The 10,187-nt window shown below is 42.4% G+C and overlaps 1 long non-coding RNA gene across 1 annotated transcript; it reads left to right on the top strand.

The window, feature by feature from the left end:
- Window positions 1-6,856: 6,856 nt before the first annotated feature.
- LOC138185528 (uncharacterized) lies at window positions 6,857-8,388 on the top strand. Its single transcript, XR_011174643.1, has 3 exons — window positions 6,857-6,984; window positions 7,704-7,812; window positions 7,884-8,388. It is a non-coding gene; the product is annotated as an uncharacterized LOC138185528 (long non-coding RNA).
- The last annotated feature ends 1,799 nt before the right edge of the window (window positions 8,389-10,187 follow it).

A 10,187-nucleotide genomic window follows, 5' to 3' on the forward strand; every position in this document is an offset into this window, starting at 1 on the left:
CACTTTTCCACATCATAACCTACACCTAGCCCCTCAAAATCCTAAAACCCAAACGTATATAAACCGAGACTTCACCCAGCTCGGGCAGTTCTTGTTCTAGTTGCTGTTCTTGTACAACACCCCTTTTTCGGTTCAACGTTATTCTACTGTTGTAAGTGCCAAAATTATAATAAAGTTCGATAACGACTCAGCTTTCTTTTCTCTTACAACCCAAGTATCGATTTTACGTGACACTCGTACCCACGGGGCATTTCGTGCATGCCGCCTAGAAGCGGCACTCGAAGCGAAAGGGTTAATGGTGGCGATGTGTGATATGTGATCTATAGGCTCTGGTCTCTATAATTTCACGTGTGCTTTCTTTTTAATTTTTTGGATTAAATTTATAATCCCAGCCTGAGATTCCAATACCTCGTCATGGTTAAATGTTTGTAAGGGTTGCAAAAGACCTTTGAAAAATTACATGTGCCGATTTCCTGTTGCAGTTGTGGAGAAATTCATTTGTTGAACTACTAATTTCATCGCTTTGAAATCTTTTTTTTTTTTTTTTTTTATTAACGTGGAGGAAATCCGCACTGACACCAGGTCGCTTCTGGGAAAAGCGGCGTGGTAGTGCCGGACTCCAACAGACTAAAACCTCCACGATGACCGTCCCGGCTGCGATCGAGAGAGGCCCGGGAACCGGTGTGAGCGTCGCAACGGGGCCTCCCCCCGCGCGCCAAAAACCACCGCTTGATGGAGCGGTGTGTGGCCATTGGCCCACCGCGCCTCCGTTGCCGGAGCCGCCGTGCCAGGCAGCGCGGTTCCCCTACCGGACTGCTTGGCGGTCCCAAGGCGCTGAGCCGCCAGCGCCTAAGTTTGCACCCCATCGGGGGACGCGGCAGACCTAGTGCGTCTCACCGAAGCGCGTCCATGGCCTCTGCCGCGCCCTCGCCGGTCAATCCCCTCAGGGTGAGAGTACCGCACACTCACCCTCTCCGCGGCCCCTTTTCGAAGCATGACTTGCTCACAGAAGGAGGTCACAGCCCTCCTCCTTCTCTCGCTTACCAACAATGTCTCGAGGATCGTCGGCGGCGAGCGATCCCAAACGATTTCCACGATGAGGTCGTGGCGCGGCCGCGCCCACCCCGGACAGTATTCCAGCGTGTGCTGGGCCGAATCCACGCTCGCATCGCAGTGGTGGCAGCGCGCTGTCGCCTTCTTTCCGATTCGGTGCAGATACTCACCGAAGCAACCGTGTCCGGTGAGCACCTGCGTCACCCTGTAGGTCAGGAGAGGCCCGCCGCCGTCCAACCAAACGTCCCAGTTTGGAAGGACCCTTATCCCCGGCGCACCCACTCTCGTGTCGAGGCTGGCGCGCCATCTGTCGAACAAAGCACGCGGAGCCCGAACCCTGACGTCGGCGCCAACCGGGCCGCCCCGCCCGACAGAACCCGAGTGTGGAGATAAATCTCACGGCACCTCAGGGCCTGCATTTCGAACGGGGGAAACCCGGCGAGCACCGCCGCTGCCGCCGCCGAAATGGTGCGGAAGCCCTTCACTACCCTGATGGCCACCGTCCTGTGCAGCCTCCTGACCACCAGGAGACTGCGACGGTTGGTCATCAGGTGCTCTGCCCAGATCGGAGCTCCGTAGAGGAGACTCGATCGCACCACGCCGGCGTACAGCCGGCGTACAGGACCCACCCAGCCGAGGCAGCAGACATCCTAAGGCGTTCGCCGTCGCCTCAACAGACGGCGTCAGGCGCCCGAAGTGAGCGCCGAAGGTCCAGTCGCTGTCGAGGGTCAGGCCCAACTACTTCATGCTGGTTCCAACCCCGATCTCAGCCCTCTCCAACCTCACGCGATGACCTGCTGAAGGCGTCCCGTGATCGGCCTTGCGGCAAAACCACATTGCCTCGGACTTCTCAGGCGACACCCTCAGTCCCAATCCCTTGATTTCAGGGGATGCTGTTGAAGGAGTTGACCACGTCCAGCGACACGGCCAACGCCACGTAACCACGCCGCTCGGCCCCCTCGACAAGGGAGCGGACACGGGAGACAGCGTCGGTCGTAGACCGCCCCCTCCGGAAACCGAACTCGCCATCGTGCAGTCCGAGCACGCTCCGGGACAAATGCGACTCCAGGCGGGCAGCCACCACTCTCTCCAGCAGATTGCCCGCCTCGTCCAAAAGGCAAACCGGCCGGAATGCGCAAGGCGAGTCCGGAGAGCGCCCCGGCTTCGGCAGCAGGACCATCCGCCCCTCCTTCCACGAAGTGGGGAATTCACCTCGAGACAGGCATCCGTCGAACAGACACATTAGTCTCGGGGCCAAGACCCCGGCGACGTCCTTTCACAGGCGGGCCAGGACTCCATCGGGACCCGGAGCTTCCCGCGCTCCGATCCTCCCGACGGCCCCGGGCAGTTCTTCCTCGGTGACCCCCGATTCCGGGCTCCAACTTCCCGTCGTGACCCGTGGTTCTTCTTCCAGCGGTTGAGGCTCCTGCTCCTCCTCTTCGGTAAAGCTGCCAACTCCCTCGTTCGCTGCTCCCGGGAACGGGGTGCCGACGACCTCCTTCAGGAACCGAGGGTCCATGCTCTCCGATAAGGGAGGCGCCCATGGACGGAGTTCAATACCATCTTGTAAGGGCGCCCCCAGGGATCAGAGTTGAGGCTGGCCAGAAGCTCGTCCCAGGCCCGCCTCTTCGCCTCCTTGATGGCTCGTTGCAGGGGCCTCCGCGCTTCGCGGTAGGCCTCGTACAGACGAGCCACCGTGCCTTCGTCCTCCCGCCGTCTACGGCGGGATCTGGTGTACTGGCGCCGAGCGTGGATGCACGCCTCGCGGAGATGAGCGATCTCCTCGGACCACCAGTACACAGCGCCGGCGCGACGCGGCGCTCCAGTCCGTGGCATACACGAATCACAGATCGCGTCCATGTCGCGCCTCAGCCGGGTCGCTCCCTCTTCCGCGTCCTCGTCGGTCGGGGATTCTTCCAACCAAGCCACGGCTATAGCGGCCGCCGCCATGAAGTACTCGTCGCGGATTACTATTTATTTGCATCGATGGGACACGCACTTTCTGACCAGCACTTCACTTCTTACGAAAATGTACGAAAATGGCTCGATGACTGGTTTGCCTCAAAAGAGCGACAATTTTTTTGGCGTGGCATCCACCAATTGCCAGACAGGTAGGAAAAATGTATAGCTAGCGATGGGCAATACTTCGAATAAAATATTTTTAATCATTTTCATACAATAAACGTGTATTTTCTATACAAAAATTCCGGCTTCATATTTACATATTATTTTAGAAGTAATAAGTTTTCTATTAATAATTTTTGTTGATAAGAAGGAAAATGCTTTCAATATGAAGGTAAAATCTTTGTTAATGATTTCTCTTATTCATACTATATAAATTACATAACTTTAATATTTATATATGTCGGATCACGCGCATAATAAGGGCTGGGGGTAGGTAATGATTCTTCACTGGAGCTATCCATCTTCTTACACCACTGAAGTGACGTTTATTGACACAAACAAAGATGTTACAAAGTTGACGCAAACTCACGATGGTTACGCACTCGCGACACTAGTGACAATGGTCTTAGGTTCGATAACGAATCCGCGGTCAACGGGATGATAGATGTACGTACTCACAAAATCTAAGTCGGATTCTTTGTTAATATTCACTGATCGTAAGGCGTTACCCTTTTCGTCGATGAGATCGCAAGAGAGAATGACTTTCCGTCCCGATGATGCCACAGAGGAAAACTATGATGGGGTGTGTCTAAGGACACGAGATCATCGGATTCGTCGAGGATAGCCTTCGTTCAGAAAGTAAGGGAAATTGACGTTGCTACTAATTAGTCAATCTCCATATCGGTAGTTAGAAAAAGATCTCCCCTATCTTCCCGTAGTTGGGACAAAGACTGTTTGTCTGTTTGAAGGACTTTAGGTAACTAGATCTTAGTGTTTATAACGGCCCTCGGGCTAGCTGATCACGTACTGTGGAGACGCGTCGGCATCTGGTAACCATCATACCCGAAGAATAGGATCTGCGTGTGGCACACGGGACAGAAGCCGTTGGAATGTTTACTGTCGCGTGCCGCTACAAATATTTCTTTTAAGGAGAGCTATAGAATTACTCCATACCTTTGTTAGACGGAGCGTTCGTCCCGTTGGCCGCGGCTACGTTCGACGACTGATTGTCGCCTTGAGCCCAAGCTCATTGTCACAAATCTCACATAAATACAATTGGGTAGAATGACAGCAAATTGTTTAATTACAGCTGTAAACTTTAATTACAATTTTTATGGATTTTCTCGAAGTTTCAGAGGGGAGGCTCCGGTGTCCTCTCATCTCCGACATATATAAAATACATTTTTAGAGGTGCTTGGACTGCACCACCCCGGCATACAGCCGACGCACTCCGCCGCCAAATAACTGACAATTATTCTAAATAATTACCATCATATGTAACGCGATCAAGCTCCTTAACAATTTCTCATCCGCTGTATCCTATTCCCTTTAACAAACATTCGATATTAATTCTGAATGATGATAAATATAGCTATGAATATAGGATGAATATAGCTGGGTGGTAATATCCTCGCTGAACAAGAGTGGGTGGGGTGATTGGAGACAAATAATGTGAAATGGGAGATAAATGAGAGGTGTAACGAGAGGTCGGGGTCGGTATGTTTGCTTGTGTTTATTTTGAACTTTATCCGGTGGGAGCGACCTTTACTTAAAATTAAACGTTCAAATAAGGCCCTGTTGAAGCGTTCGCGAGTAACCGTTTTGATCATAAAGTTGACAGTTAGATGTGTGTATAATGGTGGATTAAAGTTAGAAATATTATTGATGACTTTGGCTAGAGTATTACATGCAAAGGATATAACAATTATGACGAGCTTGGCAACGTAAATGGACACGAGAAAGGAAAAACGAATTTATGACGAACTTGGCAATATCCCAGGACTATTCTATTCGAAAAAAAAAAAGAAAAGAGTATGGACAGGTCAGTAAGAAGGAAACAAATTACGGCTCAGGGGGTTTCAGAGCTCCCAGGCCCCGTCGGTGTTGCGGGTGTTGCCTCCCGGTCGAGTAATTCCTAAAATATTCTGCCTTACCGCTCACGTAAACAATATGGATCAAATACCAACAGCACCAATTCTCCCACCAGCCCATAGGACGGTCACTTCCCAAAACATTACCGAAAATGAAGATGACAGGATCATTCAACTCAGACGACTCACCAGAGCCATACGCTTCAACGGAGCAAAGCGAAGCTAAGAAGGGGGGAATGTCGCACGCTCAGAAGCAGTAATATGGTAAACAAAACATCCTGCATATCACAGCTATCGAAACAATAACCAGATAGTAACAGAATAGCCACCTCTGATATACACCCGACGATAACCTCTCCAGAGGAACTAAAATCTCAGTATAAGAACCCTCCCAAATCAACATTCGATACCTTTTTGTTATAACACTCTGAACCGTCACTCTGTTGGATTCGTACAATAAATTTTACTACTATATCTAAGGTTTAATTCTTTACCTTATTTGTGAAACGTTCGAAATGCGACACGAGATCACCGGTGATATGTCAATTTCGTGATTTCTTGTGTCTCCTACGTGACAACAGCAACGACGGCGACACCTATCGAGAGTGAAAGTAATATCGAAGTATACCTTATCATGACATTTCCGGGCCAACAAACTTCAAAATTTGCTTCTTCCTTTTCTTGATATTCTTAGCTATCTCTTTTTTTAATCTTATAATGGTAACCTATTTTAAAATGTGTAATCTTTGATAAATGCATATCAGTAAAATTTCATATGAAGAAAGTTTTCGGGAATCTGTATCATATCCAGCAAGCAGAAAATGACTTGACGGAAATCAATGATAATGACAATCTTTTTTTGTATATGGTTTGGTTTTACCGATAACTTAGACTCTTTCTCTCCTCGTTTCTACCTCCTACAATCGTTACAAGCTCTCCCAACAAAAAAATATCTTCGTAATACAATATAACGTAATACACTATATCGTAATACAATATAACGTAATACTATATAACGTAATACTATATAACGTAATACTATATAGCAAAATACATTATGATGTGTAGCGGCATTCAACAGCAAATACCACCACTCGACACTAACTAATGTCGGACGACGGCAGCGCAGTGATTAGCGCCCTTAGGTTACGAACGTTCGGAACCCGGGTTCAAATCCCGGCGACCGGAGTCCGATTTTTCTTCTACGCATCAAAAACGGAAGAAAATCAGCATACCTCTCAGCGACATCTACAGCCAGCAGTTACAATTATCATGGACAAACTTTACACCTCAAATGTAATGTAATATAACGTAATACTATATAACGCAATACATTATAACGTTATACAGGGTGGTTGATAACTGGTGGTACAAGCGGAAAGGGGGTGATTCTACGCGAAAAAAGAGGTCGAAAATATAGAATAAAAATTTTTTTTTTATTTTTTTTTTTAATTTTTCCATCGAGACGACGATCTACGGTGAGATCCGTTATAACGAGACGTGATAAAGTGCACGCGTACCGAGCGAAAATTCAAAGTCGATTCTCTCGAAGACAAAGCCTCAAACGAAAAATTTTTGTCCCATATTTTCGATTTCTTTTTTCGCGTAGAATCACCCCTTTTCCGCATGTACCACCAGTTACCAACCACCCTGTATAATATAACGTAATACTATATAACGTAATAGATTATAATGTAATATAATGTAACATACATAATATAATATAACGTAATACAATATAACGTATTATAATATAACTATAATACTATATAGAATATACCGTAATATAATATAACGTAATAAAATACCACGAAATATAGTATAACGTGATATAATATAACGTACTCTAATATAATGGAGTACAATATAATGTAAAATAATATAACGTAATACAATACCACGTGATATAATATAACGTATTGTGATATAATATAAGGTAATATGTTATAACGTAATATAATATAACGTAATACAATATAACTTAATGTAATATAACGTGACATGATATGATGTAACATAATATCATATAACGTATTACAATATAACGTTATATAATATAACGTAATATAATATAACATAATACAATATAACGTTATATAATATAACGTAATATAATATAACATAATACAATATAATGTAATGTAATATAAGGTGATACGGAATAACGTAGACAAAACGTCAATTCGTGTTTCTACTACTTTCAATTATTTCTTTATTAGTGATTTAGTAACAGCTCGGCTCGGTGCGCAACATATGATTTGTTACTGATCGGCTGAAGTAGTACGATTTTTAAAAAATCATCGCAACTGACTATAATTATTTGTTTAAAATATCAATATTCATTTTCGTTTTTACTAGTAATTTTAACTTATATAAATATACTTGTGTTTATACTTATTTGATTTCATATATTGGTAGTTTATTTAAATAAATTAATTAAGTTGTTAAAGTTAATTTATATGATTGTTTAAAAGAATGATCTAAATCATTATAAAATAAATAAAATTTAAGCTCGACTCGATTCTTAATTATTCATTATGTATGCCATAGCCTAACATTTTATGATTGGTAGAAAATAGCCAGAAATACTCAGTATGTGGACCAATTATGGTTAATTACTACATTTGCCATTAACCAATCGGTGCATCATTACAGCTCCGCTATCAGCCAATTCCCTATGGCCATGGTCTAGAAGACAATATGGCGTCGAATGATGGGACGTTCTACGTGCCGTATCTTATAATTTTAAAAAGCCCGTAAATCCGTAAGTGCTTAGATGTATGTGTTTCCAAAGTGTTTGTAGTAAAATATATATTTTGTCTAATCTTGCGATAGTGTTTTCAGATGGCCAGGTCTCAGGATACATGGAGGGAAAGCTTCCAAAATCTTCTGCATAGGAGCATTCCTTCCACCATTGTGGGGCAGTATATTAGCGTTTCCTACCAGAATGAGACGTGTTTGTGACATTAGTGTCGTTCCTCAAATGAGTAATTTTATGTAGTGTTATGTGTCTGAGTGCGTTGTGCAACTCTGCTTCGTTTTTCGTTTCTTTATCATTATTCATACTTTATCACGTTTACATCGTATTGTGATAGCATTTTCCGTCGAGACATTTATCTTCACAAGGAAGTCCAATATATCTCAGAAATGTTGGTGCATTGAATTTTCCGTAAGTAATTTCGTTAACTGTTTCTAAAGTTATTTCGTATATTATTTATTCGCTAATGAGTCTTCGGTCATTATCTGAGTCAATGCCTGCCACAGCGACCCCCTTTGTTATCGTGGGAGGAATACATTTGTCTATTGATCGGACACCTCGGCCGTTAGAATTTTAAATAATTTTAAGAATTATTTTAATTTAAGTAAATCTTTATATATTTTTAAATTATTAACGTTCGTAAGCAGTCAATTTCACCACTGTCTGAATTTAATTTTTTATTTTTTAGAAACTCTATTTATTTATTCGTTATTCTTAATTCATTTATTAATTTTGTTTCATCTCTGGATTAAAGATTTTATTAATTCTTGTTATATATTTAATTTAGTTCCTCCAACTATATAAAATGTTGTTCCGTCTTCTAAGTCGTTAGCTCATTGGTTTTTAACAGCACTAATTATTTTTCTTCATTCATTTCGAACCTTCATTAACTTCTTACTGTATTAATTTACTTCATTAGTTGTTTTCTTAAAAACGTTGTTACATTTTATTTTATTTCTTGTATTTTCGAGTCATTTTTGGTTTTTGTTGTTCTTTGGTATCCTCTAGCTGTCAAGAAATAAAAGAAAGGAATTCCCTGCTTCCTGAGTAGCTATTATGTATCAGATTTTAATGCGTTTATCCTTTTTACTTAATGACTTTCCTAATTTGATAGGAATTTTCCTCGACTAATCTAGATTTTTTATTTTAATTTTTCTGAGACAACCTTAAGGTGCTTAGTGGTGGCTCAACTACAGATTACACGCTCGCGGATGGTCCAGTCGCTTCAACTTTACATATTATTTGTATTAAAAGAACTTATGGGCAAAATATAATATGTAAGGGAGGTGTATGTTATGTGCACGCGTCATTGCACTGGGGGATGCATTCCTTGAACAGGACTTGATTCCGTTGCACGTTCAAGGAAGCATCTATTTACCCCATGGCATAGTTAGTTTTATGTATTGTGCACATGACTCTTGTATTTATTATATTTATTTATTTTTTCATATCCATAATTTGTGAGTGTGTCTAACATTTGCTGTGAATGATCTGTTGTACAAATATGACAAAAGTAGGTTACACATTTAATTAAACAGTGTTGAGAAATATCATTTAGTTTCTATTCCATGATATATTTCATTGATTATTCTGTGTATTTGTTCAATGGTTATATGTTTATTCCTGAATCAGGCGTCCGGCGTCAAAATAAAAGAAAATAAGACATAAAGAGAAGAAACAACCAAAGAAAACTCAAACACAAAGTATTATAGACTAAACATAAATTTAATTGATTAGAATTAATGCTGCCATACGGCACGTACAGCCTCCTCAAACATGCGCCTATCATACTAACCCGACTCAGTCAACTACCTTTCATCCAGCAAGACCATAATTCTTACTAAGTCGACAAAGGCAATGTTGTATGATGGTTTCACGTTGTATATAAATATTGTTGCATTTGGATTCAAGTTCATTGCCAGTAGTAATGGCAATGGTTGCTTTGTGTCAAATTTGGTTATATCAGCTATTGTTTTTACCTGATGGTTCAGCATTTGCAGTTCCTCTGCTATGCTTTTGAAATAAGCTTGCGAGTGAAGTCCTCTAATGACAATTTTACGGTTCTTTTCAATTTTAATTTGATATGTATTATATCCAGCATATTTATCTTTAAGTACCTTTAAGTAAGACACTTTGTGAAATATGTCAGGAATACTTGTCTGTACCTTGAGTTGATTTAATTTTAGCTGTTTTAGGCTATAGTTGTAGATTTTTGCATTGTCATGTACGGGTTGACTTTAAGAGATAATTCTATTATCTGTGCATCCATATAGATAGCAGGTGATTTAGCGGTTTTAGTTGTTGCTGGGATTTGTGGTTCTATGGTAATTTCCTTTGAGAGCAAATTAAAGGAATTGTTGAAATGAGTTTTGTATCGCAAG

This window comes from Bombus flavifrons, chromosome 12 (assembly GCF_040668555.2).
Source record: "Bombus flavifrons isolate JBK064 chromosome 12, iyBomFlav1_principal, whole genome shotgun sequence".
Classification (NCBI taxonomy): Eukaryota; Metazoa; Arthropoda; class Insecta; order Hymenoptera; family Apidae; genus Bombus; species Bombus flavifrons.